Here is a 24,427-nt window from a genome sequence, read left to right as displayed (position 1 = left end):
TGGACTGTCATTTATGGAATATTTCAGTTTCAACGCACTCAGTTTTAACAGCTGATGGATATCAGCTTCTACAAAGTTAATTCTGAAACTGTGGCAGCACCAATCCCTGGTTTTCACCCACATTTCATATTTACATTAATTACATTTAGCGTTGCATTGGATGCTAATTTACAGCAAACTGACGTTGCTGAAGTCTCCCTTGTAGGGTGCAGGCAGCCAGGGGCGGCAGCACGCGGGTGAGGGCGGGCACCTCCTCACTGCAGCCGGGGCTTCTAGGGCAGCTGTGAGGGTTGTGAAGGCGGAGAGAATCGACACGAAAAGCTTGGATATTGGCGTGGAAGCAAGGTGTTGTAGGGAAGCTTTTGAACTAGTAGCGTGAGGGAGAAGATGGGTGTGTGCTTGTCCCCTGAGAGGGGCGGCTTCTGTGGTCAAATGGCTACGGGGAAGGAGACGGAGGGCACGGCGGTTGGCGGCTGCCTCGCTGCCCTCGTGAGGGCTCGCGCTCATGGCTCGTGGCGTGCTGTGCTGTGAAGCGCTTGGCGGGGAGCCGTGCTCAGTGTGAGGGCGGGGCGGTGCTGGTGCTCCTGCTTTTCAACGGCTTCTGGAAAGGTGAAGTACAGAAATGTAAGCATAAACGTTTGAACGTTTTCTTACTGTTTATGTGCTTAGAGATGCTGTACTGATGGCTGGCTTGCTTTTCTTCTATACTAGAAGCTGCTGTTTGCAAATGCAAGTTCTTTTGCAGACTGCTGTCACTACACGTGCATATCTTGCAAACATGCCTGTATGCAAAAAGTGATGTTTTGGTGTAGTTCGTACCTGTTCTTGTCAAATAATTGCTGTGTTACTGAAAAGGAATGCTTTTGGGTTGTGTTCTGTTCACTTGTTTCAGATCTGTGCTAGAACACTGCTGGTATTAAGCTTCTTTCTGATAGCCAGTGCGCTGTGTGGATAAATGCTGAGGATAACCCATAGCTCTTTGCAACTGTTACCTTTTATTAAACATCTGCTTTATTTGTAGCGTAATGCTCCTTTTTTATATCCAAATCTTTTGGTGCCTCAAACGTTTTCTCTACAAGAAACACTTATTTCAATTTTGCTTTTTTCTTCTAACTTTGACTAGAATAATAATGGAGACAGCCTGAAATACTTATTGTCCTTTATTTTCATTTGTTCTCTAACAACATAACAGCTTATCCATCCAGGTCATGGAGGTGGTGGCTCATAGACCCATCATTCATGTCTATGAACTTGGGAATGAATGATTGAAATGTGAAAAAATATGGATATGAATACTTATTTTTTGAAATAGAGGTTAGGCAGTGATTCATTTAGAAACCTGTAGATTAGACTGGAAAGGAATCAAGTAGTGTAGTTGGTCAGTGGGTGAATTTGAGAGATCCAAAACCCTAACATTTTTGCAGCTAGATGTGTGATTTTTGCAAGGGTAGAGATGGATGGCTGGTTGCAATTTTAATTTTACTAGCATACTAGAAAAACACTGTGGGAGCCTGTTCAGCATGTTAACTAGTTGCAATTATTTCTATTTGCATGTTTCCATGTAGATGCATTTTAATTTCTTGATGTGTAGACCAGGACACAGATTCTGTATTCTCTTACTCAAGAGTGTGAAGCCTGTTAGACACTTGAAAAGGATCATCCTGTTAATAAAAAATCAAATAAGTAAGCTCGCAAGGTGTTGGTCTTGACAGTACTCTGGAAAAATGAAATAGTTTATCTATTGCCTTTATTTCCTCTCTTGCTCCTCATTACTGTTTCCCTAAGAGGTCTGGAGATGTTTGAGACCCATCTGGATGCTTACTTGTGCAATGTGGTCTAGGGAGCCTGTTTTGGCAGGGGGTTGGACTAGATGATCTCTAGAGGTCCCTTCCAGCCCCTGCAATTCTGTAAGTCCCAAGTTCATTCTGTGCAGAAGTATGCACTGTCACAGCTTGGGGGGGCAAGGGTAAAACTGCTTACGATTCAAAAGATGGCATTCCAATCGTACTGCTTTTGTGTGCCCTTCCATACTGTATCTGGTATATCTTATATGCATATCTGATAGAGATTTAGGCATGGCTGTACTGACTGACACCTGTCCATCTCATTATCAGTTGAAAGATGGTAAATTGTTCTTTTGGCATATAAGGTGTCTTCTCCTTTTCACTCATGCCTCTTCTGAAGTGTAATCTTTAACCAGTAAAAATAAAGGAAATCAGTCTGTTAGCATGCATAGGAAATACTAATATTATTAATGGCCTTTAAAGTATTTTTTGCCTTTATGAAAAACAGTTCAAGAGTATCTGCTTCACAGTTATGCAGTTTTGTGTTATGTGAGGTGAATATTGAAGTTAAATTAGAAAATATTTTTTGACAATATCCATATCCCTAAAATCATGGTATTTCATGGCCAATTTGACGTCAGTGATAAAAGAATTACTTCATAAAAAAGTCAGTAATTCTCTAGCATCTAGTTGAAAGCTTTTTTTTTTTTTTTCCTGATACAAAGTAATTATGTACAATAGTAACTAGCATGTTTTCGTTTTCACAAGGGGAATGATAGAAGGGAAAGAAGGAAACAAAACACTTCTTGAACTCCCACTCCTCCAAGTGATCTGTGACTAGTAGAACTTCTATGCTTTCAGAGTGTGCAGACTGCTCAGGAATGTTTCAGTTGTGTTCCTGTGTTTCTGCAACTGGAAATTCATTGAGGATATAAAATAATGCTGATCTGTAAGCCTGGATTATAAAGCTCTTGGAGCTTAGAAAACGAAAATCAACACGCAGTCTTTATTGCCTACGAGAATACTCAAATGCAGAGTTCTTGTTAGGGGGTAGTGCAGGCTATTAAGTGAATATGTAAAGTGAAATGTATAGCGCCTTGCCTTCATATATACTAATACATTACTGTATATTTGGCAGTGATTATATTCTTTGTTCATTCTAGTGCTGATAGTCCTTCAGGGCGGAAGGGATTTAGGTGTGATTCGGGAGCACATTTTCCAGGTTCCTTTCAGATGAAGCGCACCTCGTTGGAGTCCTCTGTCCCCTTTTTGTATTTCGGTTCATACGGTACAACTGAGTTAATTTTGAGATTTGCTTTAAAAACAAGACAATAAAACAACAACAACAAAAATCACAGCAATTTCTCTTGGCCCAAAATAGCGTTTATACATAGGGAACTGCTAGGGCTTAAACTGGTGATTGAGCACCTGGTGAAGGGCTGTGGGGGACCGAGGGAGCACAGGCAAATTGTTTGCACCTGTGTTCCCCACGTAACTAGAAGGGGTGGAGCAAGCCTGGGCTCATAGGTATAAGGGCCAGCCACTGAAGAGAGGGCATTTCTTGGACCTTGTTTCCTGCGAAGGAGAGCTGTATAACCAGAGGGCCTGTTCACCAGTTGGGTGAGTTCTATTTTTCTTTATGTGACCAATGGTCTACCTGTGAATGCTTTGCTTGGTATCGCTTAGAACTTGTCAGAGGCAAAATTGCTTCTTCGTAAGCAGAGTGGAAGTCACTCTTAATCTGCCTCCTATGTATTTCTGTGGCAGCTACAACAGTTGCGAAGTAATACTGTTTGGTAGAGAATGGTCTCAGCCACAAAACACTGTTTTGTTACACAGTCACTACAATTAGCTATGTTTTTGCTATCGATAAATAAGAGCCTGCGTGCTGTAATCACACAAAATCTGTACCAGTGGAGATGACCCACTATTTTACAGCTGTTATGATAGTGTCCTCGTTGGGAGAACGTTGTCCATGTACTCCATCTTTCATCAGCCTAAGCAGGTGGAAGTCAGAAGGTGCCAACTATGGATTTTGTGGACATCAAAATTGAATTATTCTTGTCATTTCAATTTCCTAATCTCGACTGCAAAAATGGGGTAGTGTCACTTGTCTTGTGGGTGTCTTCCATTCCTTTGAAGTCATGTCATTTATTCAGCTCAAACTGCCCCTTTTGCTGGCACAAAATGCCTGTTTCTGTGAGTGACTGAGATGTCCATATCCTGTTCTTATCTCTTGAACTTCTTGTTTTTCACTCTCTTAATCAGGGATTATGGAATAATAGGGTCTTAATTTAAAAATTGTCTAGTAGTATTCATTCACGTCCATCTTTTATAACGCTTTTCAAGATGTAGGATGTTGATAGAGTGAAACAGTGATATTCGACGTGTCTAATATGTTGAAGGTATAACACTCAAAGAATTATTATTAATGTAGATTTAACTGATAACAGGAAAAATATTGAGAAGTTGTTTCAGAAGTAATGTTAAAATTATTCTGCACTACAAACATGCTAGTGCCTGCTACTTGTTCTGGTGGTGTGCCAGCCCTTCCCTGGTCCTCTGGGTACTGAAGCTTCACTGTTGTGTGTTTGTTCAGGGGGTTATGTTGGCAAATCATCAACATTGAGAAGTCTTTACCCGAAAGAAAATAACAATCATCATTTTGTCTTCCTCACTCTGACATTTTATATGTGGTCCTTATAAGCTTGCTAACATTCTTAAGTTAAAGAACGTCATCATCTTCAGACAACTTAAAAATCAGATTGCCTTTGATGTAGGTAAGGAGAAATATCATTTACTGGTTTGATGTTTCCATAGCTACAGAAAAACCAACTTAGGCTTAGTGACTGCCAGCAGAGGTTTCCTTGGAGGGGCTGTGTGGCTTGGAAGCTTTTACCATGTGAGTTAATTACACGTTACAGAGCAGGGTAAGTTGCTTTGTGGTATGAGGAGTGCATACAACAGGATTTGACAGAGGTGAGCCTTACATCACTTAGGTTCACCTCCTGTCTGGCTGACTCCAGGGCAGAGCAGGGTGAAGGCAGTAAGGAGCTGTTGTAGACGAACTGCCCAAGGAAAGCTCAGAAACTCTCTTGGACATTGATTATGCCCTGTGCTCTTGTTCCATTGAGTCCGCAGGGTCTCCCATCTTTCCAGTTGCTATTTATTCATGGGCATTTGTTTAATCCCTGCCACTAACAACTGTCCTGTTAACTTCAGAGGCTGTTTGGAGATCATGTGTAAACAGAACTGCATAAAAAGAAATGACGTGTGCCTCCCCCAACTGATGATGATATTTAACATTCTGATTTTATGTTTATCTGATAGAAAATTCAAGGGTATTTTTTGTTTGTTTGTTAAACACATATCTGCGTTTTCCGTGTTAGAAAGTGTGCAGAGTCTTAACTTGCACTAAAAAAGGATGATACAGTTATTGAAACTTCTGCTTATTAATACAATCTTTCTAATTAGAATAAAGAAAATTGCATCAAACGGGTAAAATGCTAGCTCTTTATTATATATACATATATATGTATATAATATATATATAATCTTTGGTGGTGCAGTGAAATGAACTGGGGAGGAGGGGGGAATGGAGGAGAAAAAAATAATTAGACTTTGTTTTTTCTAAGGCAACAGTTTTCATTGTTGTTAGCTCTGAACACCATATTTTTCTGAATATGCATCACATGCATTTTGGATTATTTAATTTAACGTCTTTCCAGATGAACTAGCTTTATTAAATGCTTGCTATGGATGAGCAACCAAAGTTTGTGCAGACTATAAATATCTATGATTAGTCTTATACAGCACTTTTAAAATCTAAGTTTTAGCAATTATATATAATATTTTTATGCACGTTTGGTAAGGGGGGGTCCGGGGGTGGGGGAAGATAGTTTAAAATCTGTTAGCAGAACACCAAATACAAAAAGAAACCCTGCAGCTTTCACGTTGTCCTCAGCATATGCACAGATGTAGCCAGAATCTCTGGAGATTGTTTCTTCATGTGAGATTACATTAGCCAGTAATGAAGTGCACATCGTTTAAAGCCAGCTTGATGAAGTCTGAGTGTAAGTCACGTGGCTGCATGCATGTGATCGCATTTATTGTAGCTTGAAAGTTACTGTGGTTTCAATCCTTCTCGTGGCATGGGAACAGCACATTCAGCACGTTAGTGTACAGGCTGTACAGTACTTGATTTTGTTTTCTGTATTGATAAAATAATGATTTTATTTGAAGGTATCCTGCATTCTTGTAGGTGAATTATTGTACCCGATCACAATTTGCAATTTCGTTTTCTTGGCTTGTGAGATTCATAATGAGGGCTTAGTAGTTAGAAAGTAATATAGATTTCATTTGTTTATTAAATGCCTTATTATTACTATAACATTCCTAAAGGGTTTGTTTTCAGTTCCCTAGCTGCGTACTAGTGAATTATGGTGCCATGTCTTCAGTTTCCAATAGTTTCCTGTTGCTTGGTAATCTTAAAGCTTTGAAATACTGACAGAAATGGCAACCAATTGGAAATCTTAAGTAAGAGAAGTAATACTTGGATATGGTGGTACCTATCAGTGATGTTGCTCAGGTAAATTAGGACATCCGTGTTACTAGTCAGCAGTGAGCCTTAACATCTAAATATCTGTAGGGGTAGAGCTACAAGCTTCGTTAATCTTGTGAATTTTTTAAGGCAGTGTCTTCTGTTTTGGAACATGTAGGATTTAATCACAGATCTGGAGATGAAATGTTCTGCTGAGCCCTGAAATTTGCCTTCTTTCTCTTGTAAAGAAGTGAAATGAGTCCTTCTCAACCTCTCCCGTAGTTTTAGGTATATCGAAGCGATTTGTATGACTCCAAAACTGAGTCAAACAGTGAATAATCCCAAACAGGCTTATGTTCACGTTGGAAGAAACATTAAATACGCAAAACCCCAGTCAGTTGGAAAGTGTCCCTCGTATAAGAGTTAAAAGGGCAGTGAGCAGAACCAGTAAAAGGTTATAATGTTTCGAAAGATGAACTTGACTAGTGTGTGTTCTGTAGCATTGGTTCTTTGTGGAGAGATTGTGTTTTTTCCCTTCTTTACAAGTAACTGATGGATTTTTAAGATGATATGCAGACTTTTACAGAAGACAAGAATTGATTAGTGTTTTATTAATACGTAGAAATATCTAATTAACAAGCTATGCATCATCAAATAGGTTGAAGTTGGCTTTATACATTGAGAGAGTGTGCCTGAAGTTCCCACTTCATCAATATTGTCGTCAGTCTTAAACATTCTAAAAGCATCTCAGTGAGATTTGAATAATTGATGTTGATCATCTCATTTTGAGGTGTTTTTATCTGGGATTTTTATTTAGATATTGAGACAAATGCCACAAATATTACAGCAGCTGTATTGATTACTTCATTTTGATTTATGCGTTGGTATTTTTAATCTGAGACTCAAACAGGCATTTTGAAGCTCTAATTAACGTTTGTGTTCTGACAAACTGAAACTGACTTTTCTATTAAGGAGTTGTAATTTCAAGTCTGAGATGAGTGGACTTGCAGGCTGAGTATGATGCCAGGCTTAGACTTTGTTGTAATTAAATCTCAAACAAAATTAAATATTGCCTGAGGAAAACCTTAAGATGAATGTCTGACTTCAAACATAACCTCTCTGAATCTTTAACATGCTTTAAGTGTATAGCTACAATGTTAGGTCATTTCTGTTTTGTAGTGTAGAAATTTAGAAGGCTGTAGGGAGAAAACGTGCATAAAAAAATGAACCACATGCATCTTCAACCTGATGCTGGATAAAATCACTGTCATTTATTACCCAGCACTGAATGGTGCTGAAAGAAAGCTAACAACAGGTCTGTCTAAAAACAAACAAACAAAAAGTCCAAAGTGAAAAAATAATAATAATGAAAAAAAACAAAAACAAACAAAAAAGCAAGAACAGTAGCCCTATTGCTTGTTAAGTGAAGAGGGTGGGGGCATGGCCACATGGTATCGCTTTCTTAGTCTGAGATAGTCATCAATTTCCAGGCCTCCTGAGCAATTTTGATTAAAATTTAAGTTGTGATTTTTTTTTTTTTTTTGTCTTTTGGTAGTCTTTGCTTTTAAACCATCTTCTTTTAGAAGTACAGAGGCAGTTATATATGTGACTGTTCCACTACAATTCAGTTACTGCTTCTACAAGTCCAGGAGTTCCTTCAGCAATATGATTGTGCAGTAATGGTAGCCCCTAATCATGCAATATGTATACATCTTTGAACTCCTATAGGTACTTCTCTTGCACAACTTCTTGTGACTTTTTTGTCGTGCTTTTTTTTTTTTTTAACAATTAAGACAGCAACTGAACTTGGAGGTTGTACAGAATGATAAGAGAACCCTTTGAACTTTGAAGGAGGACCTTCAAAGTATCACCAAGCTGTGCTGGTGATTCAGGTACATGAGCTACCTTTGGGAAGTCCTTTGAGCTTTACCCACTGCAGAAGAAGTTTGACCTAGGACATGTCAAGTATACTGACTTTTTTAATAGCTGACTGTAGTTGCAGTACCTCAGCTTTGTTCTTGTAATGCTGGTCGATGAAGGACAACTGAAGGTTGTCCTTTAGTTCCTACATAGCAATTCCTCTGAATGTACAACTTCACATTTATTAGGTGCTGTGATAGCTGCATGAAGAGGGTGTTGAGTAGCATGTGTATTCCAGACTTAATAAGAATCTTCAAGTCCTGCATAAATGTCAGAATTGATATGAACTCCTTTAAAGCTAAGACAGTGGGCATGTGATTATTTTTAGCTATATCTAAAACAAATTGGAGAGAGAATTAAATAGGTGATGTAGTTCAATTTTAAAAGTAAGAACCTCATCTCTGTATACCTTGCTAATGCATTCACCAAAACTTCTTCCTGCCCAGCCTCTCACAAAAACAAAGTATTCCTTCCCAAACCTTTCTTACCCTATAATTGCACTCTGTGATCTCATTAACTGAGTGAGGCTGATGCCCTGTGGGACAATCTTGTGTAATCATGTAATTAAAAATGCATAATAAACCACATAAACAAGGGAACAGAATTAAGGCCGCTCTGAAATGTCTAATCCAGTTCCTCCCTTACCACCCTGCCTGTCTTTGACATTTTCACAAATAGGGTTGCAGGTGTGTTTTTTATTTTCATTTTTTACTTTTCCAAGGTTTATCATATATCAATAAAGCGTAAACCTTCTGTAGTTTGCCATGGTTCCCTAACGTGGTATAGGCATCAAATTTATTATCGAGCAGCATGAGGAAACTGGTATTTGTCTTATACTGTATCAAAGATGTTTGAAGGATGTAGGCGTAGTTTGCAAAGTCAACTCCATTCTATAAGCTGGAGTAAATATTTAGTGGATCTTTTGAGAATGACTTGAGATACAATTAGGTAATATTAGAATATTTGACTCCACTGCCAAATCCCATAAACTCTGTAGCCCTGTTTAGCAAGGAAGTGTTAGGGAATGGTTGTTGGTTATGACTGGAATGTAAGTAAACAGAGAACTTCATTTTAAGCAAATAATCTTTTTGAAATATGGGCAAGGTATAATGTCTGGAACCTTAATGAAGGGTATAGCCATCTTTGTGCTGTATTTTGGATAACATTTAAAATATTTTTTACTTTGTGACTGGCTGAGAATGCTACACGTTTGTGTGGCTGAACAAAAGGCAGTACAAGAGGCCTTTGCTAAATCTCAGAAGATCATTACAACCAGTGAGTAACTTGTTTTATAAGGGAAGCTACTAGGAATGATGTAGATATACATAATGTGCCCTCATAAATGGAGAGGGACATTCAGCCACCCAATTTATCACACTAGCCCAATTTCTGTTGGGTACAGTACAATATCCCAGTTTGTAGACTGGAACAGCTCATTTTGACCTATTGTGTCACTGTGTATTTGGAAAATTATGGCTATGTCAAGAAACAAAAATGTGCCACTGCTTGAAAGCTTTTTCTTATCAATGAAAGTAGGGCTGGATGGAGAATCTGTGGCATTCATCTCAGAATAAAGTCGCATAGTAAAGCTCTTTACTATGAGAGTGGTGAGGTGCTGGCACAGGCTGCCCAGAGAGGTTATGGATGCCCCATCCCTGGAGGTGTTCAAGGCCAGATTGGATGGGGCCCTGAGCAACCTGCTCCAGTATTAAATGGGGAGGTTGGTGGCCCTGCATGTGGCAGAGGGGTTGGAGATTCATGATCCTTGAGGTCCCTTCCAACCTTGGCCATTCTGTGATTCTGTGTAGTTGGATACCATATCCATATCGCTGTTTATCAGCAAGTTTCTGCTAGGTGGCAAAACCTAGCATGTTTTTTTTGCCAGGAACCAAAATCTAGGGTGTTCCTGAGTTTAGAGGCTGTTTTTTTTCCCCTTATATATAGCACTCATTTGCATTACCATCTAGTTTTCTAAATGTCATTTTTAAAACATGAATTTATTAAATGTCAGTTGAGCAGGATAATTTGAATAGTTATTTTCACCTACCATTATTCTGTTGCCACTACCCTAGAGTTAAGGGCATATTTAACTGATGATTACTTAGATTACTGATTGGAATCTTTGGTGATGTAATAACAAGCATGTTGGGGTTTTCTTTTATTTGTGTTTTCACATCTGATTTTAGTTTTCCTCCCTTAGAAGTTAATCCAGACAATGGAATATAATTGCAAAATCACAGCAGTAATTCTCACTTCATTGAGAGGCATTTTATCTTATGCAGAAGATAACTCCTGCCTTCTTTCCACCTCAAGCTGGATCTTAGCAACCTTGTAATTTCTCTTAATATTGAATTAACAGAAATTTCCCAGAAAAGTCTCAATTAATTGCTGCTACAATTGTCATTACCAAATTAACAATCTTCTGCAATATCTGATTCTCTAATTAATGTTGTAGCATATGTGCATTAATCTGTCTTGTACTTCTGCTCTCTAATGAAACAGTTACAATGCTTTCTTAAAAAAGAAAAAAGAAGAGTGGCTATGCATGATGTTATCAGCTAATCAATAAGATAGTGGTAGCTTTTATCCTCCTCTATGCTTTGGATATTTCATTTCAATGCTTTTATTCGTCGTACTTTTAGATCCAAATACCAGGGGCTCAATATAGATTTGAAATTTGCACTTGTCTGTTAGTATATAAGCACACCAGTCAACGTGACTTGATAGCATTTTTCTTTTGTAAATTTATAAAGGCAGTAATAACACAGGATATTCTGTAAATTTGGTAACCGGGATGTGATTCACAATGTTCTGTTTATAGTGACATCTAGTGGTGCAAGGTTCTGCTGGTTCAATAGAAGAACATAGCACAAATGTGCTAAAGCACGTTAAGAATAAAATGTTGCATGAAAATTAATGAATTAACCCTCTGATGATGGGAAATGGTGCTGACCTTAGAGCTATGCATTACTATACAGAAGACTTGTCTTGCAAATGCTTTGCAAAAGACTACTTCTGTTTGTATCTATGTTGCATATAAATCATGCATGTATTTTTACGAGGTATTTTTCTGATCTGCCTTTTCAGTAAGGTAAAGTAAGACAGCAGCACTGCTTGTCAGTCAAGGCAAAAGATGTGGTGTTCTGTAAGAAGGGCAATGGGAGTGTATGTTACTGCCTCTTATCGATGTCAGCAAATGGGATTAAACGAAATTTTACCAAAAGATGAACTACTCTGCTTGCTTTCTTCAAAGTCACTAAAATGCTCTACTGCTGTGTTCAAGCTTGCCTTGAAAACAGTGCACCATTTGGTGAACTTAAAATGGGGGGGAGAGCGGGGGAGGGAGGGAGGAGAAGCAAGTAAATACTTATAAAGAAAATATTGGTTGCTGTAGCCTCGTTCTAGTGAACTGAAGGCTGCAGGTCAGGACCATGATGATCTCTTGGAAACAGTGTTATGTAAAGATCAGGTTTTAGCAGTAAAGATGTTTTCCAGTTCATTTCACTTGAGTTTTTGCTGACATGGGTCTAATGGGGAACAAAAGAGCACAAGCAGGCACTACACATTCAAGAGTTTCTCCCAAGTTCACGAGCTAAACAGCTTATTCCAAACACTGTAAATAGTTATCCATATGTTTTCCCTCAGTGTACCGAAGCAATTTATTTTGACAAGTCAAATAAAACAGATTCTGAGCAAGTCTCTGGTTTTCACAGAGTTAACCCAGTGATGGAGTTTTTGTGCTTGTTTTTACTTACCACCTGGAACTCAGAAATATTTTTGGTTTTGGAAATGATTAATGGATTTGAAGGAATTTTTTTTTTTTTTAGGAAGGTGATAGTGGCATGGGATAAGGAAGACAATAGAGGCATAATAGAAAAATCATATGTGCTTTTAGATGAATTCTTAAAAATGGTTTATGCAAGTGATATTACTTAAACTCATTTGTTTGGAAGATCCTTTTACTGCCTTCTCCTCCGAACTCTTTTATTTGTGTGATAAACTGCAAGTTGATGCATGTTTATCTACGCATATTGAAGAAGTGATGACAAATGTTATGAGTAGCATGATCTTTTCTGTCCCTGCAAGTAGCTTAAAACAATTTTCTAGAAAGTTAGCTATGTTCTTGGATTCCTCTGCCAATATTGATCAGCACTGATTGTAGTTGTTTTTTTTCCAAAGCTTTTTTTCTATGTGAAACCACTTGAGATAAATACTGTATTCAGAAGAATACTTTGTTTTTTATTCAAGGGAAGTTTTTCAATGTGCCTGAATAACCTAGGGTTTGTTTTCCACGTCTCTGAGAGTTTTATTACAATTGCTTCTGTGCGTATATAGCCACTGAAGCTGTGTTATTTTTTTGGTGGAAGTTATAGAAAAATAAGATGATGAGACCTAATCGACAGAAACATAAATTTCCTTCTTACTTCCCCATTATTTTTTTAAAGTTTTAAATGTATACTGCATCTTAAGTCTGCAGAAACATACAGGCAAGGTGGAAGTGAATTATGTGGATGCAGAAGAGAAATGTCACTATAAATATTTCATTTTTGTGCACAATTGAATTTACGGTTTCTGAGAAGTTGCACTTTCTTGCCCTCGTTTTTGACATGGTTAACATTGCATTCCTAAAATAGCTCATGAAGTCTGACCAATTCTAAAGGCATTGGTTAAGTAAAGCTTTAGTTGGAGTCGAACTTAACTGGTCTTCTGGGGTTTTATGTTTTTGCTGTGACTGAAGAGGAGAAGAGCAAGTAAAGACCTGACATCCTTTATTTTTAGATAAGCATTGCTGCTCTTAATGCTATATTATGAGGTGAAATTCTGTTAAAAACAAATTCACTCTCTTGGAAGTGCCCGAACCATTTCCATTTAAATATTTTTGATTTGTGAAAGATTTTGTAATCATTTCTTTTTTTCTTCTTTTTAAGTAACTTCAATTGTTTTTCCAAATAACTTTTTTGCTAATGCTGTGCATGTCTGAACGTGATGCTCTGAGCTTTGTCCTGTGTAGTACTGGGCTTTATTAAAGACTGAGTTCATGACTAGCCTTCACCATAACAAAGAAAGCAAAGTATTCTTTCTCTTAAAAAAGGAAAAGAAGTGGAACATGTAAACTTAAGTGTTTTAAAATGACAGTGTGTTACAGAACTAGTTTTCATTTCTCTAGCAGAAATCTTTCTGCACAGTCAAATGAAAGTTAAAGAACTGATCTCCAGGCTTGCAAAAATTAAGTAGTGATCAGGTTCATTAAAGAGTTGCTAAGGGCTCTTTCTCTGGAGCTGTGTACTGATAAACTAGCTTGCCTCAGAGGGGCCTGAAAAAATAACATAAATCTTAAACATCATAGTCTGCTAGGCTTTGAGTTATCCTTTCAATCCTCATTCACAGCTGGACTCCAGTAGATATCAAAGTATCCCAGCTGCTTGGCAGAGCCACCAAACACCATCTCTTCATACAGAACTCCTTTGAAAAGTGTAGAGGGCAGAGTGTGTGTGTGTGGGGGGGGATCTGAGTCCTAACTTGACATGCTGGGAATGTAAAATAAAAGAGGTGGAAAAGAAGGAACACGGTTCTAATAACTGAAATCTATGGGAATTGCATGTTTGACTCCAAAAGCACAGCTGTGTGTTTAGGAGTCTGGGTTACTAGCAGCTCATTTAAGTAATATACAAATATTGACTGCATTTGAGAGAAACAGCTGTGAAGTCACACTTGTAAATTCCAGAAAAGGAAATTTGTGCTTTAAGACTCGAGCAGTATGTATCACTGAAAGAGACATTTGAACCGAAATACACTTCTCGATGCTTTTGATCTCTAGGCCACTTGTTATAGGCTTTATCAGTGCAATTGATTTTTAGTAGAAATAATGCGTATAGAAGTGCTTTCAGAAACGATCAATGCACAGAGCAGAAAACTGTCAATTACAAGTTCATTTCTAGCTCCGTTATTAATTACAATTCCTTACGTTGCACTGCTACTTAAGAGAAAACTTGGCCAGATATATTGAATAATTCCAGAACTTAGTGAAGTATATGAAGTTGAATAGGAAAGGGAGTAACTTACTGGAATTGCAAATTATACTCCTTCGATTACAGTGATGTGAATAGCATAGTTGAGTAAAAGCTAGTGGAGTACTGTGCGTGCTACCTTGGACTAAATCAGTTGTAGTTGTTGCTATTTCCTTTAGTTTTTTCTGTAGAAAAGGAGGAAAAAAATTGTTTATGTAGCTTATAAGCTCTTTAGCGTTTTCTGGGATCCTTCTCTTGTTTGATGATTTCTTGGAAGAATTTGAATGGAATAATTAATACTTGTGGATTTCTTTTTCTATCAAATAAAAAAACAATAATAAAATAATTTTGCCACATTTCAAGCCATAGCAAATTCACTTCAGTTGGACAAAATCCCTCATGGTGCTGATAATGGATCAAATCTCTAGCTGGTGCACACTTAAATGCAATTTGAACAACTATTTAACTGCTTTACTGTCAGATAGGCTGCATTACTGCTGCTGATTTACTTGTTCTGTGTTTTTCAGCTACTTTACCACTGAGGCCTTGTTCTCCACTTCAGTGTCTGAATGTTTCCTTACCTTAGAAAAGTTTAAAGTACTTGCGTGTCTTTCAACTGTATCCTCAGCAGAACAGAAGCAGGAAAATCAATAGGGAGTCATTCTGTCCAACATTTCAAGAAGCAATATTGAACAGCTTATCTTCTTCCTTTGTCCAGTGATATAGCAGTGTTATCAAAAATACCAGGTAATACACTTGTATGTTCAAAAATTTAGGGTTTTTTCCACAAAAATGTTGTGATACGCTTGGAACAAATTCTGCTTTGCTAACATATGTGTGAATCTACCAAAACAAATTAATTGCTATATGGTGTTTGTTTTCACATACTCTTTGTATCTTGACATCAGCTAACAACATTGTCAAGTGTAAGTATTCCCTTTTGAAAAATGGACTTATATGTTTTGTGCTCCATTATTTGCTAAGTTCAAAAACTTGCTGTGAAATGGCATAGATAAAATAACTTAAAATATCTGTTTTGTAATAACACGTGTTTTCTTAGAGTTGGGTTCTTCCACTCTCATGTCAAGCGCAGCTTCTTTAAGATGAATTTTTATAAGTTCTTCTTGAAAAGCTATCTCTGCATGAACTAACTGAGGCTCAGCCTGATTCCCAACCTTCCTCTGAACGTGAAGCAAAAGTAGAACTGATATCAGTGGCAGTGTCTTGTCACCACATTGTTTATTTTATTGATGTAAACAGCTGTTGAAGCTATTCTTATTATCTTTTTTTTCCCTCCCTAAAAAAATTATCTGGAAATATCAAGAATTACTAATCAGACTGTTGAGGTGGTACCCATGTAGTGCTGCCTAGAGAGGTAATATCGGTTCTGTAATACTTAAGCAGTATTATTCAAATATTTGAAATTGTACTAATAGCATTAACACCGTTAGTAATGAATAGCTATGAGAAGACACTTGAATGATTATGGGAATTGAGTCCTTTTCAGTAGCTATAGTAATTAAAAAACACAAAACAAAGCAGCAACCTTTCCTTATCATCAAGTTTAATGATATGACTTTTCGGTGTTAAAAAATTCTGTAAATAAGGACATGGTTTTAAATGGACATTTCTGTATGAGATTGGAATATTTTAAATACAAATTATAAGGGAAAATCTCCTGAATTAAGCATAAATTGATGAGCACAAATAAAGGTTGAAATGAAACATTTTGCTGTTTCTAGGGTGTAGATAAACATTAGGTGCTTTGTTACATTTCGAGTCATTTTTGTTTTGTTTCTGAAATTAATTCTTCAAATATACTGTCCTCACTGTTCTACATGACCGTTCATGCCTCCACTTTTCTTGACAGATAGGTGTTTTAAGCTATATACTTTTAACAGTAAATATCTCTGTAATGACTAGCCATGATGAATATGCAACTAAAGACAAGCATGGAGATTTTCACTACTATTTATATTTGCCTTGATGTACTGATTTTCTTTTGTCATGTCTTAATTACGCTTTGGTTCCATTTGTATTCTTTGCATTTTATTTTTTGATAGCTACTATTTTTTTTTTTTCCTAAAAGAAAGGGGAAAATTCTCTAAGAAAAACTTATGTTGCCTATTTCCAAAATACTGTGAAAACCTGTCAATTTGTAAGAATTCCTGAAACATTTGAGCAAACAGATCACAAACGAACTCAAAGTTTTTGCTTTACTTTATCTAATTTGTCTGTAGTCCTCATGATTCAAGAAGTAACCTTATAATGATGAAATGTGAAGGTTGAGAATGAAGAATGCAGCATAAACAACGTCATCCTTTCTTGAAAATGAATGCCGTGATTTATTCTAGAACAGATCTCTCCTTACCTTTGAGCTATAAAGATGAGTGAAGTTAGGAAAGCCTAGCAATCAGTTGGATTTCTGTATGAGTCTTTCGCTTCTCTTATTTTGTAACTTTACCTTTTTTTATTTCCACATCTAGGTAAAAAGCAATAAATGTGGAAAATGAGTACACAGGAGCTTACCTAATTAATGACATGTTTTCCTGGCTGAAAATGGCAGATACATTTGCATGGTCCTTGGCATTTTGTTTCATTGTTCCTCAGTTTACAGAAAAATACTCTGACATTCAGAAAAATAAGTTCTTCTCAAATATGTAGTGATATAAAACCAGCAGCCTCTTACTTGCCAAATCCCTTTGTTTACTTAGAAGCTCAAGAAGTTTCTAAGGTATTGCAGTATATATTAGGCCACCTATCGATGTTTTGGTGCAGTGAGTGGTCTCTATCTACAAATCTACATGTAATGACTCATGTTTTAATGTCAATTTCTCCTCTTTACTTAAATGACAAAGCACTCATCTGACTTGGAAGTGAGTCTCGCAACTATTATTATTACTGAACCTTTGTCTCTGCATTGTGTTGGTTTCTGGTAACAGTAGGTTGGCAGTCTAAATTAAACTGCTTTAAAGGTTTATTACCAAAGCTATGGAATTTGAAGAAATGACATTGAACACAACAGGAGGTGCTAAAATTTTGTCTAAGGGTGACTATAGCTGTAGGTAGGAAATTGATAGAAAGGATTTAAAAATTATAAAGAAGGACATGAGGCCAAATCTGACAAAAATACTTATCACAAATCAAGTGCGTGATGACCAATTCAGACAGTAATGAAGTCTAATTAGACTATATATGTGCTTTTTGGTATTATGCAGAAGATTACTATGTGTGATGAAGAAGATAGATAAATCGGCTTTAAAAAAAAAACAAAAAAGAAAAGCTTATGAAAATGAAGAGAAGTCTGCTATATCCTTAGCTCTGATACATAGAGAAGTCCAGTGAGTGTGTATATATGGAATAAGAATACAGTAGAAAGAAGTGCAAGATGTACTGAGATGCACATAAAAAATCAATTTTTTTCAGTACATTGTCTATATAAGAACATAAGCTATGTAGAAAGACTAGAGGATGGCAGCTTGGAAGTAAGTCATGCAAAGATGGATTTATAGAGTGAAGACTGACAAATTAGATGATGAGGCAAAATCAACCTTTTTTTTTTTTTTAAAGGAAATGCCAAACAAAAAATCAATACTATTTAATCTTTTTTTGGAATAGGGAGGTATTGGAGCAAGCGAATCAATGATCTTATGAAAGATATGAAGAGAGACATAATCTCTGCCTTTAGCTTTATTCCCAGAAGTGAGTGAGATATTGAAAGTAGATGCTGAGGAACGTATCTGAAAATAACAAGTAGCAAGATACTACTTTTTTACTTGGTTATTTTCTTTCAAATGTAGAAGACTCTTAAAGTAGTCTTTCCAGTTCGTACAAAACCGTTTAGTGGTGCTCAGCTCACTGGTTTCAGATACTGTGAGTAATCCTGTTCTTGTCAAATAATACCTTTTACAGTGTATTCAGAGTTTTGTCTTTTAGATGAAATGTTGTTCCTCCTGTACATGGATACTGATTGCTCACTGCAATTGTCTCAGTCAAAAAGAACTTAAATTTCTTTTTGAGATTTTATATTTTGGGGTTTGCACGATGAGAGGTCTTTACATTAATGTAAGACATTTTCATCAACGTGTGTTTCGTTTTATTCAAGTAGAATGGGAATTAGTGTCACTGAAGGTAGGCCAAGTGTTCATCCTATTTGGTGTTTCTGTTGAAAGCTGCATTAATTGCAGTGTTCCAAGCGAATGTGTGGACCAGCCTTTCCACTTTCATGTATCACCATATGTTTCACAACCTTATTTTCTCTCTCAAATCCCACAGGACCTGACTAGTATCAAATCTCTATTTCTTTTTCCTGTATGTATAGTAAATATTATGGAGGCAGTTGATACCTGTGCTGACTGTGGCTGGTTAAAGAGTATTTGATTACCTTTAATAAAATGATAGCATTTGTAAAAATTTTAAGTAAACTGCAGAAAAAAATGTTGTGTTTGTGCTGCTCAGAAGATGTTGGGCAACAGCTACAAGTGAAATCTTTGTAGATAGTTCTGTGTCACTGAAAGCTGAGGATACTAATGGGCATGAATTTTAGTCCCTCTTTTATAGGAAAAAAACCCCACAAAACTATCAGTGGAATTTTCTGTACTATCTGATACGAACTGCTATTCACTGCAATATGAACCTCTCCTGGGAGTCTTATCCAACAACTTCTTCATTACGAGCACTGTTAAATCAGCACACGTTTTCTAACACAGAGTACTAGATAATGTAACATGATCTTAGAGTGGGTATTAAGAGTCAATCTGAACTTGAAGCAGTGGTTGCTCTTTGGGCTTAATCTTGCTGTGTAGTTTTTCTTTATACAGTTGTGTACGGATAGTTCATTGTTAAGATATCTTCAGCTGCCAGCGAACTCACTTGTCAGCCTGCAGGTGAGCCTGGACCTTGAGGGCTGTAGCTGGCATACTGGGCACTTGGAACCATGAGTAGAGAAGATGTCACCTTCTCTTCTATATGAGTAGTGTTGAAGGATTTGATGTTTGGTATGTGACTGAAATCAATGTGAGATTTGGATGATGTACAGAGGATGCCTCTGTCTGCTGGCAAAGTCCTAAAGAGGCATTGTTGCACCTCAGGGAAGTTTGATATGTTTTGGTACACTCTTTTTAATGCCCTCAGCAGAAGGGGGTCAGTAGCATCAAGTTGGACATGTTTGGTACTGACTGGGTACATATGCTAGAAACCATCTTAGTGTAGAGAAGGAAGCATGGTTATGTAAGAACATCCATCAAGAGGTTTTTCTCTTTCAGCTGGCAATCTTGTGTTTCTCTGTGAGGAGAACACTGACTTAAGAAGAATAGAACTACTGTTGCATGGGACCTCAGTCCAAATGTGGGGGGCAGGTGGGAGCAGGGATAAAAGGGGAAAGCATTCAGGGTAATTGGTGTGTACAGCAGCAGCTATTATTTGGACAACTTAAATGGTATTATGATAGTATTGAAAAAGTTGGTAGACTTGATTAGCATGTGTTCATCCCTTGTACTTAAATGCAATGATTGTGAATGACAGAAGTTGAGTCATAATAATGAATGCAAATTTTACATGTTCTTGCTTGGTTTTTCCTTTCTGTTTTGATAAGTTGCCTTCCAGCCTTGTCATAGCTATACATATTCATCATATGCTTGTAAGCTTTCTGATGGTAGGGAAAAAAATAATGAAGGGTGCATCAAAAGTAACGTCTCCTTGAGGGGTGGGTGGTGGTTTCAGTAGTAGTGACATTGGATCATCTCCGCTGGTGCAAATTTTTACTAGTACAGTGTGCAGGCCCTTGTTCATTGTTGGCGAAAGCACACAGCTGATGATGATGACTGTTGGAAAATACTATTTTGTAACTGAAAGCTTGCTCTGTCAACTAGTGTTAGTGTGCTTTTTGTACCTGTTGTAGTTTTCATGGATTTAAATAGGAGGCATCGCTTTTGGAGCAGTTGATGTAAATGGTGCTTAAATTTTGTGTGGTAGCATCCTAGAGAACACAGAATGTCTATAACCACTTAGAGGTTTATCTCTTGATTGTAGAAGCCAGCAGGAAATAGAAACAGCTTTGTGTATTGCCTGTCTTGTTACGTTTATTAAATCTCTATATGAAATTGTCGCTTGTTCAAAAAATGCTAGCATTAGTCAGATTTCTTAGATGATATAAATATTGATTTGCTCTGACTGAGAATAGAATCAATTTCTCCAAGGTATGTGAAATATACTCAGTTAAATATGTTATTCTGTGAGCTTCTGCTTGCGCACTGTGTGTATCTGTGAATTATGTTGTGCACACGGAGTGAACCAGGGATGCCTAAGCAGTGGAGGCAGTTTGTTTCAGCACTTACTGTCTTCTAGAGTGTCCTGTGTAGTGAACTCAGTAAACATGTCATGCTGAAGGCAAGCTTCCCAACTGTATTCAGTTGAATGAACAAAATTGAGTAAATAAGACTATGAGAAGCAGTGGTCTGTTTTGCTCTTGGAATGTCCTGGTGTTTTTATTGGACTCACAAAAAAGCTAAGAATATAATTTCTTTTGTAATGGGGGAAAAATAAAACTGGAGAAGTGCTCAGTATAGTATTCAATTCACATTTCTTTTAAACCTTTATCTTACATTGCCATGTGAATTAAAGGTAATGGAAGAGGACTGCTGTGCATTTATTTAAATTGTTACAGTATGACATTATAAAAACAAAAGAATCCAAACAAGATTTAATGCGAGTTCTTCAATGGTGGATGCTATTTATTTAGCATCAAGGAAAGTTTTATTCCTATTCAGACAGGATGACTCATGGAGAAATGCCATATGGGAATTGTGTATTTTTAATGTGCTCTAAGCCTATTCCACACCTGGGGAAATCAGATGTTGAGGGAGGAGCTCTTTGCCTTACAATCGAAGTCATCATTAATATCCGAATGAAGATGAGGCACTTATTGTCTCCAGTAGTTTGCTGCAGTGTCACAGTTAGGTAAAACTTTGTGGTGTTAGTCTAAAGTTGTGCAGGTTTTTTGTGTGTTTTGGTTATTTTGTTTTTGCTTTTTAAGAGGAGAAGGTGTTTTAGAAATATCTTGACTGATCTGGGTGAGTCAGGTGATGGACACAGTAGTTCATGACAGTAGGGGACTGGTTTCTTAAGGAAAATAAGGCTTGGGGAGACTATCACATCTGTGAACCCCTGCTCCATCACAGCAAGTTCTCAACAACTGGCTTTATTTCAACCAAACTTAGCTTAAGAATACTAAGATAGAGTGTCTGCAAGTTTTAGGGACTCAGACCTAGCTGCTTATCTTGTTGGTATTTATATTAAGAATGCACTACACAAACTGCGTGCACAGAATGTGCAGATAACCTAATTGTGGGATGAACCTGCAGCATCCAAGTGAGCTAGAAAAATAGGAGAGCAGACTTGGTTATTTTCCATGCTCTGGAACTAATGCTTTCCGCTTTTTATTGGGAATTAAGTTTGGATTGTTTAGCTGCTTCAATAATTGTTGCTACTTATTTACGTATTTAATGGTTTGTTTCAGGCCACAGGGACCTTGGTGGTGGGCAGAAATAGCTGACTTCACATGGTCTGATGATGATGAGGCATACCTGTCTTGCATAAGACTTGAAGTGACCTTTCTGTACCAGCAGAGGAGTTTAATTCCTTCTTCTGTGGAAAGTATTTTATAAGGAACACTGCAGTCAAAATGTCACAACTATGTTCTACCATATTCCCCAACTATGCATCAGATGAGAAGATAAACTTCATTAATTTATGTTCTTTCTGTTGGGTTTAATATTTATTCTGGTTTACGGGTTTCAACAAAGTGAGTGTAGCTGTGTTCTTTTGCTCTCAAATGAAGTAAAACTCTTTTATCAGCATGGTCCTATACTAAGACTAATAATACGTTTTAACTGATATTTATTTTATTTTTTTTTTACTTTTGCCTGGTCATGATGTCATATTCAGGCTTGCTGGTATGGATGTTTGTTGCTTTATCTTCCATAGTTCCAATTTAGTTTGCTAGCAAATATAGCTTAGTACTTCATACTTCTGAGTTTGTTTCTGTTTGCATGTTCCCATTCTCCTTCTCTCCAGTGATAAGATGATGTGATAGTTCACTCCTGAAACTTCAGTTAACCAGAGTAGTTGCTACTGTTTTTAATATGCTATTCTGCCTATTCAATCATTTTTCAAATTCTGTTCTAACACTTTCCAGTAAGTTTCAGAGAACTGTAGCTTTCAGCATATTGATAAACATTGAGGAACTGTAGTGTCAGGAGCAGTCAGGTTGATAAAGTAAGAATGAGCTATTCTGGCCAAAAGTGAAGGACTTGTGCTTGAAAGGCACCATGTACCAAGTTATAAAGAAAACAACAAACATAGGGGAGAAGATGAGTATTACTAGTACTTGTCATTTGTGGTATAAAATAGTATTTTCAGAGGGCTCCCTATAGTGGAAGCACTTTAATTTCTTTAGGTCTCTTTCAGTGATGAGACAGACTTCATGCTGCTAAAATTTGGAACTCCGTATAATTTGGAATTTGTTTCTTATGGTTACTTTGTAGGGAATCTTACTCTTTGAATGAGATACGCTGCTTCAGGCTCTTATGTCCACAACTTTATTTTTTTATTTCCTTCTTTTGAATCAGTATGTAGTGCAGAATAGTGCAAGCCTTCTTTGGAGTACATATATGATACCTGTTTTATTGTGGACTTTTTCTTAATCTGTAGCAACAAAGTAGTGTATTGGCTTGCAAAGTTTATGACTTATCATGTGAGTTCTTGTTGTCTGTGTTTCTCACAAATGTTTAAGGTGAGTTAAGCAAGAAACTGGGTTCCTTAGTATGCATGTAACTAGTGAAGAAAAGAGTTCCTGAGCTTTTATTTCATCTACTGGTTTTATGGACTTTGCCTGCAATTATGAGACATATCTAAAGAAGATCTGACTCTGAAGACCATTTTTAAGATGTTTTAATATGTCACTGAGAAAGATTAACTTCACATCTTGAATTATTTTTTCTGTTGTTTGAAATGAAGACTTTGTGATTGGATTTTCCACTTTAACAGAAAGATTTTTATATATTCAAATAAATGAATCTTTTTTTAATTATAGCCATATTTTTCTATTATTGTTTCATTTAGATCAAAAGCATAGAAATATTCAGAACATCGCTAGTCTTAAGACTTTGTTTCTTGAAATTACTAAGAGTTTCCATATTTCTTTTTTAATTGTAAATTCAGTGTTATGAATATTCTGGTGTTTGGTTCAAGTGCCACTAGACCTATTCTGCAGAACTGTGTTGTACCTTACACTGATATGTTGAGTAGTGTAGTGAATTAGGAAGGTATATTAGCCCCTTTTAAATTGAAAAAGGGGCAAGTTGTGCTCTGACTTGATTTCACGCGGAGAAAAGTTGATTCCTTTAGACTAAAATTCAGAGCTTCGACTAGGAAATATGTAAGGAGGTATAAGGATAGAAACCCAGAAGTCCATCTTGAGGAGCTTATTAAGCATTATAGTCTCTAAAGTACTGCAGATGTTCAGAAATGATTTTAAATAATAAAATTTGATCATTTCTTTAACTTAAGATTATTCTTTCAACGTTTTTGAAGTTCACTATGAATCAAATTTGAAGTGCTTCATTTCTTATATGCCTACTTTCATTTATTAGATACAATGGATTTTTGTATAAATGGTGAACTTAGTTAAAGCACGTAAAGGACATTTCTTGCCCATGTCTACTATTTCAAATACCTCTTTTTCTTTGGTGTTATAAACTTATGTGTAGAAAATGCCTTACAGTGCTTCATTTATGGCAGCTGTTCGTGAAAGCAGCATCTTTCTCACCTGAGAATAATGCAGTGCATAAAATGAAAAGTGGTGGAATATTCATGTATTCATAAGGAACCCACATTCGTTAACACCGTTCTGTTGAAGCAGAAATACATGTTCTTCCAGTGACATGCCTTTTGAATATCAGTACAACTACTCTAAGATGACAGGAGTGCAAAAAATGTTAATGGTGGCATTGCACAGCTCTGGATCTGGTCTGACTCTACCTCACAGGACGTTCTCAGGATGGGGCTGTAGATGTCATTTCATGATTCTTGCTTCCTTCCATAGAAGTGACATCATATTAACGGTGCTGGTGGCAGTGGAGATTCCCAGATAGTTTTGACTTGTTGTATTGTCAGTT

At 36.9% G+C, this 24,427-nt stretch overlaps 1 long non-coding RNA gene across 2 annotated transcripts in view; it reads left to right on the top strand.

The window, feature by feature from the left end:
- Positions 1-538: 538 nt before the first annotated feature.
- LOC149915885 (uncharacterized) overlaps positions 539-24,427 on the top strand; it is a 130,573-nt gene continuing 106,684 nt past the window's right edge. Inside the window, exon 1 of one of the 2 annotated variants that reach the window (XR_016471341.1) lies at positions 539-624. This is a non-coding gene — a long non-coding RNA (uncharacterized LOC149915885). Of the gene's footprint in view, positions 625-3,319; positions 3,405-24,427 lie in introns of those variants that run through there. The other variant, XR_016471340.1, reaches the window with a different exon arrangement.

This window comes from Phasianus colchicus, chromosome 15, assembly GCF_987193195.1.
Source record: "Phasianus colchicus chromosome 15, bPhaCol1.hap1.1, whole genome shotgun sequence".
In the NCBI taxonomy this organism is placed as follows: Eukaryota; Metazoa; Chordata; class Aves; order Galliformes; family Phasianidae; genus Phasianus; species Phasianus colchicus.
The sequence above is the reverse complement of the archived record's forward strand: the minus strand, read 5'-3'. Positions and strand labels throughout refer to the sequence as shown.